Genomic DNA, 19,274 nt, shown 5'->3' on the forward strand with positions numbered 1-19,274 from the left:
TTTTTATGTTCCTTTTGGTTAGAAAACACACTGGGTGAAATATTTTGACAAAATTCAAAAGTTTAATGGTGGCACCAGGAGCTCAAAGTTATGGAAAAAGCTGCTATTTTATGACTTTTATGACAAAATTTCGATCACTTTTCATGAAACATTATGGCACCTTATAGAGTATACCAAATATCTTAGATACACATTTTTAGTACATATTCTAAATATATTATCAAGCACAGTTTGAGTTTTAGCTGTTCACTGAATCATTGTTCAACTACTTTTAAACAATACAAATGTATTACGAATCACATTAATGCTTCTCAATCCCTTGCAAAGGTTCTTAACATGATCTCTGGCTCACAAGAAATCAACATTGTGATTCAAACCTTACGTGAAAACATAAACGATTCACACCTACGGTCAATTTAGAGTCACCAGTTAACCTAACCTGCATGTCTTTGGACTGTGGGGGAAACCGGAGCACCCGGAGGAAACCCACGCGGACACGGGGAGAACATGCAAACTCCACACAGAAAGGCCCTCGCCGGCCCCGGGGCTCGAACCCGGACCTTCTTGCTGTGAGGCGACAGCGCTAACCACTACACCACCGTGCTGCCCCTCCTGTTATCAGCACGCTTTTTTTTTTTTTTTATACAGTTCAACACGACAGATCTATCAGACATTCCCTTGCTATCTTCCTTCACAATCAGGGGCATCTCTTCTTCCGTCTCTGCACGTAGACAAACTTAAGATAATCCTGTAGGATAGAACGGTGTGACACAAAACAACATGCTTCATCTCATCTAAACATGACCCAGCGTTTGACCTTCCTTCTAAGGATCTAAAAATTATATTTTTCCCTTGATCTAATCTTGTTAGTGTAGCAGTAACATGACAATCAAGCGGAGGGTGGAATGTAGGGGTGTGCATTGGCACAGCCCTCAGGATTCAATTCGATTACGATTCGGAGGGTAACGATTTGATTCAATCCGATTCTACGATGCATTGTGATGCGTTAAAATTTTACTGAAAGCAAGGCAAATTTTTCAGTAGTCATGAGGCAGTACAAGCAGTCAGATACTAAACAACATTTTATTTGCTGTTGTGTGTATCACTCCTGTTTTAAACAAAATAAAATTGAATGTTATAGAGTTTCAAATATGAAAAAGAAAACAAATTACAGCTTTTTAGTGCTTTGAATGAGACCAGATCTTTCTTTTTTACACACAGGTCTTGTCTACTTTCCCATCAACCTCGTAGAATCCAAAATGTGCCCAGATGTCAGCTTTCCAAGCTTTGTTTTTTTTTTTTTTTTTTAATACGTTGAATCGATGCTGAATCGTCCATGCCCCGCATTGCGATGCATTGCCGAATCGATTATTGTTGACACCACTAGTGGAATGTTAACGTTCAGTCCTGATCTCGGGGTACATATATTAACATATATTCGTTTATTAACTCCAATCACAGCCATGACGGCTGAATTACAGGGTATCGCGCAATTAATCATAACAGTAAACAATTAAGCATAACAATAATCTAAATACTTGACAGTTACAAAATTCTTCAGCCGTTCAGTATTGCATACAGACTGTATAGCAGTCCTAGCCGATCTTAGATTATACCTTATATCACGTTCTGCAATTCTGCTTTGTTTCAGAGGGGAAAAAGGGGATTCCCGGGTTGTATCTTTTTCACAAAACGTTTGCAAGATTGAGCGCGACGGTCCGCAAGTGTAGATAGACCGGTTTGTGATAAAGCATCGCTATAATGTACACCTGGTAGAATTATTGCCAACGCGCGTTTTTGGACATCTAGTGCCTTGGAGAGAAAATTAGGAAGAGCAGAATAAACGACGGATGCATATTCTAATATAGATCTTATGCATGGATGCAAACGGCGCGCCTTTTGGCGGATGCCGCCTTTTTCACGGCTGTCTGGGGGACTTGTGTGAATCATGCAGATCCGATGAAGGCTTTTTTATTTATTTATTTATTTGGGGGGGGGGCGTTGGAGTGTCTGATTATAATTTCATCAAAGTAAATTCTGTATTAAAATTACTAAATAAGCAAATGCCGTTACAGTCCATGAAACATAGGAAGTATAAGTATGAGAAGAAAACCGTAAAACAGAAAGCTGCGCATGTAAAGTCAATTGGCTGCGCGCCATTATCTGCTGCTGGCTGCACTTCACTGCACGCGCAAGGATTTCCATCAGTCCAACGTAAGTTACGTAATTGGCTTTACGTGCGCAGCTTTCTGATTTACGGTTTTCTTCTCATACTTATACTTCCTATGTTTCATGGACTGTGACGGCATTTGCTTATTTAGTAATTTTAATACAGAATTTACTTTGATGAAATTATAATCAGACACTCCAACGCGCCCCCCCCCCCCCCCCCCCCCAAAAAAAAAAAAAAATCATCGGATCTGCACGATTCACACAAGTCCCCCAGACAGCCGTGAAAAAGGCGGCATCCGCCAAAAGGCGTGCCGTTTGCATCCATGCTTATGGAGAGAGCAATATATGGTAACAATATCAGTTACCTGAAAGCCAGAACCTTTTAGATTCCTTAAAGCCGCTTGTTGGCTTTCTTCAATACGTAGTCTACGTGGACGTCCTATGTCAAGTCATGAGAGATGTATACACCGAGCAGTTTAAATGACTTAACGCGTTCCACAGTAGTGCAGCCGATGGCAATCGGGCGCCAAATGCAGCTGTTGTATTGAAGAAAGTCAACAACCATTTCCTTACACTTAGAAGGATTTAATTTCATGTCGTTAAGCTCAGCAAAATCTTGAATGACCCTTACAATAAAGTTGGTCAGGGATGGAGAATTTCTTGGAACTACCTCAATGATAGATAGGTCATCAACAAACTTTATGCAGAGCGGCCACTGAGAAACTAGGCTATTGACCGTAACCGCAAAGAGCAGTGGTCCCAATTTTGTACCTTGAGGAATTCCTCCGTGAGGGTATTTGGTAGAAGATGCACCGTTACCGATACGCACAAATTGGGATCTGCCCTGCAAAAAGGCTGCTACCCACTTTAATAGACTGGAATGAATATCAAAAGGGGTGTTCACATGGCAACTTTTACTCCGGTGTTAGTCTGGCTAGCGCGACTTCAAAGCTCTGCGAGCATTTGGTCTGGCAAAGATATTAAGCCCAACCGTTTCCCAAAGCGTGTGGTTGACCCGCCTCCCTGAAATGCCTCAGTTTGCTACTGGTCGAAGCCAGAAAAGGCTGTGACGAAGCTCAAACCAATCACATCACTCTTTCCTCTGACGTATGTGACGCGACGGGGCTAACTGGTAGATTAAACTCTTACCGAAGCCGGTCAGGAGCAAGGCGAAAACGTCCTTCCTTTCAATAAATACCTCCAGGGCTGCTCTTTGCTCCGTTTTCAATGAGAACTTGCTCCATGTTCGTGATGTGAATGAAGCGCTTCCGGCATAGATTCTGTAAACAATCTATGGGTTCCGGTCGCAGTTCTACTACGTCAGTGCCTTGAACACGCCTCTGCCCAGGGCCGTTGGAGATGCTCAAAGTTGATTGGCTCCCGATTTTTCGGGAGCTTGGAAGAGCTGTAGATAGCTTGCCTGGCCAGACTAAGCTCGCAACAGGCCCTCGTGTTGCATCACACTTGGGATGGGTGGGCTCAGGCTACTCCGGTGTAGCACCGGGGCTGCCCCGGTAGAGCGTTCACACGGTACAAAGTTATACCGGTGTAGCCCCTGAAAGCTGCTTAAACCGGTGCAAATCTAACCCTGCTCGGGAGGTGGTTTAAGAAATTTACTCCGGAGTAAATGCTAGTTTGCGGGGCAGCACCGATATAAAATGGGATGTCTGAACGCTACGGGGTAGACTCGCTACGCGTGAGGAGAGTTGATTACGTACGGGCATTGCATAATTTGCATCCTGGTGTTTTGCGCTTCCAAAATGGCAAATATCAACAACAGAACTGTGTGTCTTCCAGTGTTGCCAGATTGGGCGGTTTTAAGTGCATTTTGGCGGATTTGAACATATTTTGGGCTGGAAAACGTCAGCAGTATCTGGCAACACTGGTGTCTTCATCCACGTTGTTTTCCCGGCGCTTGGTGATGCCATGACAACCGGGAAAAGGAAGTACATTTTCACGCATGCGCATATTTCATTTCCGCATTATTACTATCGTATAGCACGGTCGCGAAAACTGCCGTGTGAACGCAAGTGGGGCTGCACCGGTGCTAACACGCTTCTCTCTAGTAAGCAGGTTTGTGACGTGTGAACGCTCCACAAAATTTACACCGGTGTAAGATATATCGCAACAAAATACATCGGTGCAGCATCGATGCAAATATGTGCTGTGTGAACACCCCTATAGGTTGCTAGCTTCTCAAGTAGAATATGGTGGTTTATAAGGTCAAAGCCCTTTTTAAAATCTGCAAAAAAAAAAACCTAATGCTAGCGTTACCTTTATCAAGCGCTTCTGATGTTAGGTGCAACAAGTAAACTATTGCTTGCTCAGTTGACCTACCAGAAACAGCGAATTGTTGGTTGTCTAAATTATTGAAAATTTTAGGGAGGAGTCGAACTAAAGTAAAACTTTCCACCACTTTAGCTAATTGCGAAGTAAGAGATATAGGTCTAATGTCATTCTCGATTGCTTTAGGTGGTCACTGCTGAGGTATAGGGCAGACAGCAGCGCACTTCAGGAGAGGTGGAACAAAACCATCCCTGAGAGAAGAGTTGTAGATGTTTGAGATGATTGGGGCGAGCTCAAACGCAAATGTTTTGAGAACAATATTTGGAATACCGTCGGGACCTGGTGGCTTTTTTGCGTGGATCTTGCGCAGTGCAACATGCGCCTCGAACTCAGAAACCAAGGCTACGTTCACACTGCAGGCTGAAGTGACTCAAATCCGATCTTTTCGCCCATATGTGACCTGTATCCGATCTTTTATTGACAATATGAACGACACAGATCCGATTTTTTTCAAATCCGACCCAGGCCGTTTGGATATGTGGTCCTAATTCCGATCCCTATCCGCTCTTTTCATATGCGACTTCAGTCTGAACCGCCAGGTCGCATTCATCCGACTTGCACGTCATCAACAAGCCACAAACGTCACTATTCTGCGCTGAAGTAGGCGGTGGGTCTCTCAAAAAAAAGTTACAACAACGTGGCGCATAATCATGGGCGCAGATGGGGGGGGGACTCGTCCCACCCAGATTTAAATTCACCTCGTTCGGTCCCCCCCACTTATAGGGAGGAAAAAACGTCTATGCTGTCTTTCTTTGCATAAGGCAAACCTCACGGAAAAATCAAAAGACTAATTACCATTCGGTTTATTGAGGTGCACAGCAGTGTATACATAGTTGCAACAACTCAAATAAAACAAAACAAAGACTGATATTCGGTTGGTTGAGCTGCGCAGACTGCACAGGTTGCGAGCTCGAGCTTGGTTGCTATGGTAACCCACAACAAGTCTGACAGGCATATTGGGGTTGGTTTGCTGGCAGTTTTGTCCCCCCCAGTTTTTTGTCCCCCCCAGTTCAAAAAACGTATCTGCGCCCCTGCGCATGACATCAATGCGAGGGACGCTTCGGGCTGTGAAGGTTCTGAATCTTCTCAATGGAAGGACGCAGAGGTTAGGGAGCTGATTTCCATTTGGGGGGATGCAGCTATTCAAGCTAGATTGGATGGGTCATACCGCAACCGGGCGGTTTTACTTCCGTAAACACTGGCCATGCTCACTGCGTGTGACGTCGTCGTATCCCGCAATGCGCATGCGGAACACTTTTAGGTCGCTTTTCGTTCATACTGAGGATCACATACAAGTCGCATATATTTGTTAATGTGAACGACCTCACAAAAAAATCGGATTTCACAAAAAAATCGGAATTGAGCATTAAGCCTTGCAGTGTGAACGTAGCGCAAAAGATTCGCCGTAGCGATTCCCTGTTCTTCCCATTACCACACTGGTTTCCTCCAGAAACCTCTAGTAGTTTGAATGCCTGCGCCGTGTGTGAATTTGTGTGTGCATGATGCCCCTGAGATGGACTGGTGCCCCATCCTGGGTGTATACCCCTCTAACAGTGAAGGTTCCTAGGATAAGCTCCAGATACAGGCAGCATTAGGTTATGGAGCATGTTAGTGCCGGAATTATGAAATGTAATTGGACAACAGGTATAGTTTTGTATGGCGTTTATGAGTGGCGCCGTGACTTGGTTAAAGCGCCTGTCTAGTAAACAGGAACCAGTGGTGCCTTAATATGGGGCAATAATCATAACCCCTTGGAATGGTCCATTTGGGCGGCACGGTGGTGTAGTGGTTAGCACGGTCGCCTCACAGCAAGAAGGTTCCGGGTTCGAACCCAGCAGCCGGCGAGGGCCTTTCTGTGTGGAGTTTGTACGTTCTCCCCGTGTCTGCGTGGGTTTTCTCCGCGTGCTCCGTTTTCCCCAACAGTCCAAAGACATGCGGTTAGGTTGACATGAGGTGCCCTTGAGCAAGGTACCCAACCCCTGACTGCTCCCCGGGCGCTCTGGTGTGGCTGCCCACTGCTTTGGGTATGTGTGCGCGTGTGTGTTTACTGATTCAGATGGGTTAAATGCAGAGGATGAATTTCACTGTGCTTGAAACTGTGCATGTGACAAAGGTTTCTTCTTCAGTCGAGTGCCCTCGTGACGGGAAGCTTGTAACTGGAAGGTGAGCTTGAAGCTGCGCCCCATGAAAACCGGATCACGTTCACCGATGAGCTCCTTGCTTGTGCGTCAGGTTATTCTGTGAGCGTTCTCAAGGTTCAGCGTCTCCTCATCATTTACGTAATCTGCAAACTTAACGAGCGTTTGCGGCCTGTGCAGTGGACAGGCGAAGACATCCGAGTGACGTGGTCTCGACTCTAGCGCGGTGATTCAGCTGTGAGCTGACCCAAATGCAGGACGTGAACCCAGCATGCCGTGTAGTTTGGGTTCACACTGCACACAAACTAAGTTTATTAATGAAAGCTTCGTCAGGATTTAGTGCTAAAGATTAAATATCGTCATGAAGACCTCTGCCAGTACAGTTAGCACCTTCTTTACATCACACATATCTGAAGTGAGCTCATTTGCAAGTGTGACATCATCCCTGTCGGGGGTCAGCATGATGAGTAACGGACTGGAGACTTTGCCAGATGCTCTGTGGGTGTCTGTGTACTCGGAGTGGTCTTTCCATCTGCTCGCCACTTAGATTGCTAGTGCTAAAATTCACACACGCGCACACCAAACTCTCCACTTGCCACAGCTAAAAAGAAAATCCATGTGGGGCATACCAGTCACTTTAATAGGAACACTTGCTTGTTCGTGCAATCAACCAAACACGTGGCAGCAACCAGAGGTGGACAAAGTACCCAACTTCATTACTTAAGTCAAAGTACAGATCCCACTGGTCAAATGTTACTCCGATACAAGCGAAAGTTGTCCAGTCAAATTTTTACTTAAGGGTTGTTTTACAATCAGGGTACAAAGTTTGTGTCACAGGGGTCCAAAATTCAAATTGATTCAAACTGGTTCTTGTACCAGTTTTTAAGTGAAGGACAAGTTAAAGAACAGATTTCAGGTAATTTTTTGACGTGTGTGTATGGTAGTTGTGTGTAATCTGCTATAAGATGAGAGAAACAAATGAAGTGATTCTCAGAGAGGACATTTTTTTTTTTTGACAATTCAGAATCCACTACTTCCATAGTGCTTTTAAATATAAGGCTGTAAGCTTTGTGTTAGTCGTGTCTAATATTTATGTCCCAATATCTTGACCACATTTTGGGATGAAAATAATCATTTTAGATATGTTATTTTATATTGAAAAATTAGCTGTCTTGGAGAGGACATTTTTTTTTTTTTTGACACAATTACATACTAATTTGATCAAAATAGTCTGAAAACTTACTGGCATTCAACATTAAAACTTAACTATGTTTCCAATGATATGGAACCAAATATGTGTTTGATGGTATAAAGAATGATTGAAGTGCATCCCTTTTGGAGCTACCTGTGGTCAAAAAAGCACTTTTTCTAAATGACACGAGTAATTTTGCTAAATATGACACACATTGCCATACATTCACCAAAAATAATGTTATCACCAAATATTTTTTTTGCATGGTAAATAGAGCTATCACAGGGCTACAATAAACAACCAAGTTTATTTAGTCAAGCCTTTTGATATTGAAGATAAGTGTTAAATGTGATTTTTAGCTTGCATACCCTGATTGTAAAACAACCCTTAAGTTAAAGTACTGAAGTATTTGCTTTTAAAAATACTTAAGTATTAAAAGTACATTTTCTGTCAACACATCGTTGTATTATTGCCACAACGCTTACAAAACCTAATGCCGTTACCAAAGACAGAAATGTGAATTCACAAAATGAGCGCATGCTGTGCCATCATGGCGGTTTAACGTTAAACTATCTAGTCAGTGAAGCTCCACCTGACATGCTAGCAAACTCTTTTCAAATTCATATTGGGTAGCTAATGCTACTAGAAAAGAAATTTCTACATTTGTTTATTTGGTAAGATTATGCTAAACATATTTCTGAAAGGACTTCAGATAAGTTAACGTTATTCCTGTTAGTGTAACTCTGCTTTTACACGCTAACTGTGTTCAAGTTAGCTAGCTATGTGTTAACGTTAGCCGTGGACAAGGCTACGGCAACTTGGTGAGCAAATCCATCGAAAGTCCTTTGACTAACCAGACTGCACAGCTATTGCAACGTTCTCGCTAGCTCTAAAAGCACAGACAACTTCACTGCAAGCTTTCTCTTGGAATAAAACGTTTATATCCCTCAATGTGCTTCCGCAGGCTGGACGACAAGTTTTTGTAGGCCGTGATGTGGTTCGTTTTTGGCAAACATTTAAAACGAAACGTATCTTTAATACTTTCAGAAAACTGAAACGCAGTTTCTAGGTATGGCCCTGGGTGTGTGCGTTCTCCAGAAGAACCGCCTCGTTCCATTCTGCCATCAACTGATCGAGTTCAAATAATGCTGCGGAGAAATCACTGAACTTGATTTTGTCCCGTTTATGGACGTGACGTGACCCTAGTGATTACTGATAGACTGTCTCAGTGTCACCTGCGGAAAAAAACAATCATGTTTTAGGAAAGAAAAGAAAAAAGCATCCACTTTCAAAGCTGCTTCATAGTAACGAGGACCTTGACAAAAATGTAGTGGAGTGAAAAGTACGATATTTGCCTTTCAAATGTAGTGAAGTTAGTCAGAAGTTTCCAAAAAAAAAATACTCAAGTAAAGTCCAGATACTCAAAAAGTGTACTTAAGTACAGCACTCAAGTAAATGTACTTCGTTACTGTCCACCTCTGGCAGCAACTCAATGCATAAAATCATGCAGATTCAGGTCGAGTTTCAGTTAACGTTCATATCAAACATTAGAATGGGGGAAAACGCATGATGTCCGTGACCTCCTGAGTACTTGTTGGTTATGGTTGAGTATTTCAGAAACTGCTGAACTGGGATTTTCACAACCATACACAAATCAACCTCTGGAGTTTACATAGAAAACCAAGAACACCTCAAGTGACTCAACTAACCGCTATTGACAACTGCAGCAAGCGCAAAAGCCGAGTGCATAACAACCCTGATGTGGAGAGACTGCAGCAAGCAGCAGAAGTCAGCCAAGAACGAGAATCGCTTTTGATGCAAACATTAAAGGTATACAGCCTTTCGATTTCATAAAATCGGTGAAATTTAGTTCCCTCTGAAATTTGGTCATTGTGACGCATGTTTATTTCTGTAATATCGGAGAAAAAACCCCACCACCCAGACCATTCTGTAGCTGGGAAGTTGTTTAATTAGAGGGGATTCCTGAGCAAATAATGTGGATGAAATCACTCGCTTCACACAGTCAAGCAGACCGAGGAAGTCCGTGTGCGCAAGTTTACCTGCTTCTTCTTTTGGGTTTTACGGCAGCTGGCATCCACAGTGTTGCATTACTGCCATCTACAGGTTTACCTTTGAGCGTGCACTGACAGTTCCATCATTCTGTCGCTAAACGAACCGCTGATCACACCGAGGTGCTCGCTGACCGCCGATATATATTAGTTTGGTCCTGTGTTTCCTTTCCTTCGCAACATAACGTCTTTTCTTCTCGCTTTCCGTTACTGTAGTCAGGAGGACTTTTTCATGTTTCATTTGCGTCCTCAATTTTCCTCTCCTGTTTCAAATTTGTATCCCACAATGCTTTGTGCGAACAGGGAAAGCCCACCACGTGATGCATGACGTAGTATCTTGAATTGGGTCATGGTGAAGCAGGAAAAAATAGCGGAGAATTTAGGGCCACGTGGCCCTCGATCCATTAATTGTTCTATTTAAAAAACGACTAAATTTGGAAGTCTGTGATTCGAATTCAGTAGCGCTTGGTCCACTAAACAAAAATAATCAAGTGTCGGGGAAAATTATTTTTATGACCTACGCTTGAAAAATCTGAAAGGAGCACAGCTTTAACTGAAGCTCTTCACTCTTGTGCTGGTGCAAGCTGATCGGCTAACTGCATGAATGATCGAATGAATTAAAGTAGCCTGTAAAATATGGCAAGTACTAAAAATATTGATCTAAGATAGGAGCAATTCCAGCGTTATGGACGTGACACTTGAACTCAAAATGGCAACAAATGACCCAGTGCATGTTTTATTGTCTCCCAGTATTTAAACAGGTGTTGCATATTTTAAGGCTGTACCGTACTGGAGAAGTGATAGAACAAGAACAATTCCCATAGTACATCTAGGGCATGCCAGAAAATGCCAATAAAAGATGCGTTATGGATGTGACAGGAAAAAGTATCACTTTTCTTGGGTGACTGTACATTTTTATCAAACTCTGTGAAATTGTAAACCTAATGTCGAAATGGAGATATCCATTTGATAGAGGGGTTCAAGGTGAATATTAAAAAATCTTTGTTTAAAATATTTTGTATTTCATGCAGAGTTTCGGAAGGAAAAGTCAGCGTTATGGATGTGACGAAATTCCGTTATGGATGTGACGCGTCTGAAATAGACATGGCATATGTTTAGAAAATCAGCAATTTAACCACCATAACCCTTTGAAAAACTCTCTAAATATCAGCTAAAACTATCAAAGTTCTTCAATAATATTTAGGATGGCTATTGTTTTGCTGTTTTGTGGATTTTAGCATACATTTCTGTGGCTTGTGGCAATAATATAGAATTGTACATGATCAAAGTTGATTTTAGCTTGGGGTTTACATTATAAGAAAGAAAGACTGACAGTGACATATTAGGTTGGTTACAAATTGGTTCAACTTATTCACATCTGTAAAATACAGGCCTAGGTGAGATCTCTGGGAGTGGTTTTGATGTATTACATGTTGCTTTATTTTTGCATGGTGAGGTTGACATTTACATGGAATTGCCCATTACCGAGTTTGGCTTACTCAGATGATTGGATAGAATATTTATTTTATACAAACACTTGCACAAGCTTTACTCCTCTTTATATTAATATTAGCACAAATTAGACATTCATTAAAGTTCCAATGAGTAAAATTTGAGATCTCAGATGTTTCAAGAACATTTGATTTTGCTTTCTGTGCCGACGCCTACCATCCGTACGCAAGTACACGAAGCCCTGTCTTACAGAATAAGTGAAATTAGCGGTTAGGCACGCTGCCTTTAACAACCAAGGATATTTAGCACAGGAAATGACGAGATTTGTCTCCGTATGTGTTGGTGGGAACTTGCTAGTCACACTCATTTATCTTAGCTGTTTTGCAGCTATAAAATGAACCACCTGTTCCTCCGCTAGTCATTCCAGTACTGACTGGGTGCAACAGTTTTTCTGTGTAGTTGTACAGTGCCTTGCAAAAGTATTCATACCCCTTGAACTTTTTCACATTTTTCCACCTTACAACCACGAACTTAAAAGTTTTTTATTGAGATTTTATGTGATAGACCAACACAGAGTAGCACATAATTGTGAAGTGAAATGAAAATGATAAATGGTCTTCAAAATTTTAAACAAATAAAAATGTGGTGTGCATTAGTATTCAGCCCCCCTGCGTCAATACTTTGTAGAGCCACCTTTTGCTGTAATTACAGCTGCAAGTCTTTTGTGGTATGTCTCTACCAGCTTTGCACATCTAGACACTGAAATTTTCGCCCATTCTTCTTTGCAAAATAGCTCAAGCTCAGCCAGATTGGATGGAGAGCGTCTGTGAACAGCAATTTTCAAGTCTTGCCACAGATGCTCAATGGGATTTAGGTCTGGACTTTGACTGGGCCATTCTAACACATGAATATTCTTTGATCTAAACCATTCCATTGTAGCTCTGGCTGTATGTTTAGGGTCATTGTCTTGCTGGAAGGTGAATCTCCTTCCCAGTCTCAAGTCTTTTGCAGCATCCAACAGGTTTTCTTCCAGGATTGCCCTGTATTTAGCTCCATCCATCTTCCCATCAACTCTGACCAGCTTCCCTGTCCCTGCTGAAGAAAAGCATCCCCATAGCATGATGCTGCCACCACCATGTTTCACAGTGGGGATGGTGTGTGCAGGGTGATGAGCAGTGTTAGTTTTCCGCCACACATAGCGCTTTGCATTTAGGCCAGAAAGTTCAACTTTGGTCTCATCTGACCAAAGCACCTTCTTCCACATGTTTGCTGTGTCCCCTACATGGCTTCTGGCAAACTGCAAACAGGACTTCTTATGCCTGTCTTTCAACAATGGCTTTCTTCTTGCCACTCTTCCAAAAAGGCCAGATTTGTGGAGTGTACGACTTATAGTTGTCCTGTGCACAGATTCTCCCACCTGAGCTGTGGATTTCTGCAGCTCCTCCAGAGTGATCATGGGCCTCTTGGCTGCTTCTCTGACCAGTGCTCTCCTTGCTCGCTCTGTCAGTTTAGGTGGACGGCCATGTCTTGGTAGGTTTGCAGTTGTGCCATACTTTTTCCATTTTTGAATGATGGATTGAACAGTGCTTCTTGAGATGTTCAGAGCTTGGGATATTTTTTTTTATAACCTAACCCTGCTTTAAACTTCTCCAGAACTTTATCCCTGACCTGTCTGGTGAGTTCTTTGGTCTTCATGATGCTGTTTGTTCTTCAGTGTTCTCTAACAAACCATTGAGGCCTTCACAGAACAAGTGTATTTATAGATAGTTTTCACATGATGTCACAGAGTCGGGGATTCCCTAGTGGCGGCCATCTTGCGGGTCAAGCTTACCGTACGGGTGACTGAGCACACATTGTAACGCGTGAGTACAAAGTCTTCAAAAGAACCCAAGCAGGCTATTTAAAGCTAGCAATGGTGCACACCTGTTGTATTCACGTCTGTCGTAATAGGTCAAATGATGACGTCAAGCGGAGCGTTTATGAAATTCCCACTGTACGGGAGCACGAAGGCGAGCAAACAAAGAAACTCAGCATACAAAGGAGAAATCTATGGTTTGCGAGAATCAACCGCAAGGATTATCAGCCTTCCAAACACAGCAAAGTCTGCTCCCATCATTTTATAAATGGTAAGTTGTTTAAATAAACAATTGTGTGTGTTTGTTTTTGGAAACCAAAACATCATGTGAACAATCTCTGGAGAATGCCTAACTGGAACCGCTGAGTGTACGTTTACATTGTAATGTACACTTAATATCGCTCGTTTGTCACGTTTCTATTTGGAACTTGTCACTTCACTCATGCAAGGGTCATTTTTGAAAAACATTTTAGGTCTATCCTGTATGATTTGATTTGTGTTTGGGATGCAAACAGCGCGCCTTCTGGCGGATGCCGCCTGAATCGCGCAGATCCGATTTTTTTTTTTTTTAGGGGGGGCGTTGGAGTGTCTGATCATAATTTCAAAGTCAATTCTGTATTAAAATTACTAAATAAGCAAATCCGTTACAGTCCATGAAACAGGAAGTATAAGGATGAGAAAAAAAAAACAGTTTAAATCGGAAAGCTGCGCACATTTGCGCAGCCCGAGCGGTGTGCAGGACTGCGCAAATGTGCGCAGCTTTGCGATTTAAACTGTTTTTTTTTTTCTCATCCTTATACTTCCTGTTTCATGGACTGTAATGGATTTGCTTATTTAGTAATTTTAATACAGAATTTACTTTGAAATTATGATCAGACACTCCAACGCCCCCCCCTAAAAAAAAAAAATCGGATCTGCGCGATTCAGCCGTGAAAAAGGCGGCATCCGCCAAAAGGCACGCTGTGAATATATAAAGTTGTATATATCAGACAGCCTTTAAAGTTTGATGAAGTCAGTTTCAGGCTTTGGCAGTTTCAGGCTTTGGCAGCCCTGCATAGTCACTTGAAAATGCATCTTTGTCCACTTCGTAGGGGTCAATTCCCCCAATCAAGGCCAGTTTGGCTGCATACCGTTGTCGTGAGATGTCGTCTAATGTATCTATATACTTCTGTTTGCTTGATTTTGCCGACATTGATCTTTATTTTAGAAAACTGACTATATAAATTTGTCCGAGATAACGTAGCCGGTAATGGCGATGGTCCGTTTTGTTTGCGCCACAAGATGGCGGCTGGAGGGCGTTCCCCGGAATGCCGTGATGTCAGTGAAAACTATCTATGCTGAGAGTAAATTACACACAGTAGGACTCTATTAACTAATTAGGTGACTTCTGAAAGCAGTTGATTGCACTGGATTATATTTAGAGGTATCAGAGTACAGGGGGCTGAATACTAATGCACACCACACTTTTCAGATTTTTATTTGTTTAAAATTTTGAAGACCATTTTCATTTCACTTCACAATTATGTGCTACTGTGTTGGTCTATCACACAAAATCTCAATAAAAAACTTTTAAGTTTGTGGTTGTAAGGTGGAAAAATGTGAAAAAGTTCAAGGGGTATGAATACTTTTGCAAGGCACTGTATCCATTCGGCATATCGCTGCAGTGACGTGGCCGCTCTGACAAAGTTTCTAGGGAACGTTACAGTAGTGGTTTCCCGTTGCCTTCGACTGGATTGTTTTCTCCTCTCGACCAACCATTCACACGTATAGGCAATTTAGAGTAGCCAGTGAACCTAAATGCATGTCTTTGGACTGCGAGGGAAACGGGATGAAACTCCACACAGACACGGGGAGAACGTGCAAACTCCACACAGACACGGGGAGAACGTGCAAACTCCACACAGAAAGGCCCCCGTCAGCCGTGAACCCATAACCTTCTTGCTATGAGGCGACAGTGCTAACCACTTACACCACCACTTACAGTTACCCTGATTTTTAAAAAGATCAAAATGATGACCATCCTAATATTATAATTTAATCTACAGTGGTGCTTGAAAGTTTGTGAACCCTTTAGAATTTTCTATATTTCTGCATAAATACGACCTAAAACATCATCAGATTTTCACACAAGTCCTAAAAGTAGATAAAGAGAACCCAGTTAAACAAGTGAGACAAAAATATTATACTTGGTCATTTATTTATTGAGGACAATGATCCAATATTACATATCTGTGAGTGGCAAAAGTATGTGAACCTTTGCTTTCAGTATCTGGTGTGACCCCCTTGTGCAGCAATAACTGCAACTAAACGTTTCTGGTAACTGTTGATCAGTCCTGCACACCGGCTTGGAGGAATTTTAGCCCGTTCCTCCGTACAGAACAGCTTCAACTCTGGGATGTTGGTGGGTTTCCTCACATGAACTGCTCGCTTCAGGTCCTTCCACAACATTTCCATTGGATTAAGGTCAGGACTTGACTTGGCCATTCCAAAACATTATTCTTCTTTAACCATTCTTTGGTAGAATGACTTGTGTGCTTAGGGTCGTTGTCTTGCTGCATGACCCACCTTCTCTTGACATTCAGTTCATGGACAGATGTCCTGACATTTTTCCTTTAGAATTCGCTGGTATAATTCAGAATTCATTGTTCCATCAATGATGGCAAGCCGTCCTGGCCCAGGAAACCCAGGAATCACGGACGCTTTGCGCGTGACCGTGATACTCGTGCACGCACACACATTTTGATGTAAACATGCGCCGGCTCAAACCATGGCTCAGACAGGTGCTTTTATTATTTTGTAGAAGCTCACTTTTATCAACATTTCAGAGAATAATCAAGTATTTTCTTATCTACATGCACTTCTATCACAATTCAGTTAAAGTAAGAAAATCGGATAACAGATGTGATGATAGGGAATAGGCCAATAGCCTAAATTTCAACCGATTTATTTCACCTTTGTGAAAACGCCAAGAAAATGCATTGCTTGCATATTAACATCAACATTTTATGCGATGAACTTTTTTTTTTTAAAACAATAGGCTATGCATTGTAACAGGAACGAGTGCATGAGCCTAATCATTGTCACCTCTGAACCTTTACCCAAAATGCCTCTGTTTAATCTTAACCAGTGTCGGCTATTCACTATTTTGAAAACGTGAACCCTGAGTTGACAACAGCATCAAACAAGTCAAGACAATCTGTGATACAGATGAAAGACAACAAAAAATGTTTCAGAAACACAGCCACCCAACCCACCCACCCTAAAGAAGATGCCATTTTATTGCATATATTTACATGATGAGTGAATTTGCTCCAGTAGCACTTTATTGCCCGAGAGCCTGCTGTGAAACTGCGAGCAAGTATCGTCGAAATTGGCCCGGGTAATGAGCAAGGCTTTGAGAGTAGGCACGGTCATGCGATTCCTCTCGTCAGTCCAGGTGTTGCTCATGAGTGAAAATATTCGCTCAACTGGAGCATTGGCGCCAGGTAGGCACATGGCAAACTGGCAAAGCTGGCTGACATTGCTGTAAGGAATCTCCCTACTCTTGAAGTACGCGAACATCTCCGCCCAACGCTCATCCGTTGGCTTGCCATCAGCGCTCCACTGAGCCACCTTCTCAGTGGTATATAGCTGCACAGATGACGTCTCGTCAAACAGCTGGGTCTCGTCAATGTGACATTGATGCAATCTTGACGACACGTACTGGAGGGACGATACCAACCTCATCCCGTTGAGGAGAGTCCAGGAGAGGACCTCTATCTCCTTAAACGGAGCTCCCCATTCCTTCAAGTATGAAATGCAACACTCGTAAAAGGCGCAGACGGTGTTGCGAAATTCCGCTGCCTTTCGTGGATCATCAAGGGCGCTCAGAAGATTCTTCACCTATAAAAGCGAATAATTTTCCAAATTATTAACAAATAAAGTTTCAAATCACTTTATTGGCTAATGTTTATTTCCACACGCTATGTATAACCTAAGCCTAATGTTAGGGCAAGGTAGGAAGAATTATGCTTTATGGAGATGCTGATTTCATTCATCCAGCAGGACTTGGCACCTGCCCACACTGCCAAAAGTAGCCTAATACCTGGTTAAATTACAATATTCTAATTTTGTGAGATGCTGAATTTGGGATTTTTCTTTAGCTGTAAGCCATATCAAAATTAGCACAAATAGGCTCATGGCTAGAAATATTTCACTTACTGTCTAAAAACTTATCTTTTTTTCCTTAGCCTTTACTCCCTGATCATTTTCCTCTTTTATTTTAACTGCTCAGCCTTCAATTTGATTTCATTATTGTATTGTGTACAAAGATGGTATAGTGTAGGCCTATTTTTATGCCTCCGCTACTGTAAGGTGCAGGAGGCATTATGTTTTCGGGTTGTCCGTGCGTGCGTCTGTCCGTCCGTCCCGAAACCTTGTGAACGCAATATCTCAAAGACCAATGAAAGGAATTTCACCAAACTTTCACCGTTTATGCGCTTTGGGACAAGCATGAACTGATTAGATTTTGAGATCAAAAGGTCTAAAGTCAAGGTCACTGTGAGGTCAGGTGTCTGTCCGAAAACCTTGTGAACACAATATCTCCAAGGCTGATGCAAGTAATTTCACCAGGTCAAGATTACTGTGAGCTGAAATGTCCATCCCCAAATCACAACTTAATAAGGCGTGTAGTCTACCGGGCGGAGGCATCCCCATCGACGCCGTTGGCGTCGAGTTCTATCTAGTTAAATTACATTTTCCTGCAGGGGGGCAGATGTCTTTAGGCTTTCACGCTTACCTTGAGACCTGTGAACACAGCCAACTTTCTCTCCTGCAGTTTGCCTTGCAGGTTGCGCAGGTGATGGGCCGAGTGCGCGGCTGTGTTTTTCTGCCTCTCCAGCACCTTGACGGTATCGTTGAACAACAACAGCTGATTGTGCAGAAACCACATCCAGGCCTCATTAAGCGGGTTCTGTAAGAATTCAGCGATCGCCACAGGTGGTCTGTCTTGAGAGGCGAAGTAGGACTGCAGCGCAGGATAAAGCTTCAGCACTCTTTCGACAGCCAGACCTAGGGACAGCCACCGCGTCTTACTTGTCTCAAGGATCGTTGCGTACTCGAGCTCGACAAAGTCGCAGAACTCCTTTTAATTGCTCAGTTCGGACAGTAAAGATGTGCAAATGTCCGAAAACTTTCACAATAAAGCTCTGGATGTCACAGGGAAGGGTATCTGCAGCAATTTGGAGAGCGTTGTGTGCAGCACAGCCCACTCCCACTAACTCATTGGTGGAGGCCTTGTTTAATTTGATAAAAACGTTCACGCCAGCCCTAGCTCTCCCACCAAAGTTGGTGTTGATGTTGTCAGCACAGAACCCAACAACTTTGTCAAGCAGGTTAAAAGCTCGGAGACTTCGACTGACCTCCCCAACACAAGAATGTCGGATGTCTCACCTGGAACTGATGTGAATTCCAGGATTTTCACCTGCACCCCCTCTGTATCCTTGAAGTAGCCGATCACGATGGGAATAAGCTTCACTGCTTTGTGATTGGATGCATCAATAGCCACCAAGACGTGATGAACCACTCCTAGGTCTGCCTTTAACAGATCCATGGCATGGGGTGAGATGACACTCGTCACGATTGCTTCGGCCTTGGTTCGTGCACAAGTGAAGCATTTGTCGTAAAACTTCCTTATCAGGCCCGCGGTGCAGTCCATGGACCTGAAACTTTGGTTGTGGTTCACCAAATGATAGGCAAAAGTACCCTCCTCAGCAGCCCGTTTGAGTTCAGCACTTCCAGCGCTAACTTTACTGAAGTAAGTGGCCACACTGCTAACCCCTGCCTCTACCCACCGCTTGTGCTTTGCTGTTTTGAGGTGGTCTTTAACATTAGCACTACCACCATGAGCGATGGAGAAGGAGCACTTAGTGTGTGCAGTAAGCTTCATGTTCAGCACCCTGGACTTCTCGGAGAAAGGGGTAAGCAACCTGCAAATCTTTTGAAAATGAACATTTTCTCTTCGGCATTGTCGCGTAGTAGTTGACAGCCGCTAGCGACAAAACCCGTTATAA

The 19,274-nt window shown here is 42.9% G+C and overlaps 1 protein-coding gene across 1 annotated transcript in view; it reads left to right on the top strand.

Moving 5' to 3' along the window:
- bida (BH3 interacting domain death agonist) overlaps window positions 1-19,274 on the top strand; it is a 31,457-nt gene that overhangs the window by 10,203 nt on the left and 1,980 nt on the right. The gene's annotated exons all lie outside the window — the stretch shown is intronic.

This window comes from Neoarius graeffei, chromosome 6 (genome assembly GCF_027579695.1).
Source record: "Neoarius graeffei isolate fNeoGra1 chromosome 6, fNeoGra1.pri, whole genome shotgun sequence".
Lineage (NCBI taxonomy): Eukaryota > Metazoa > Chordata > Actinopteri > Siluriformes > Ariidae > Neoarius > Neoarius graeffei.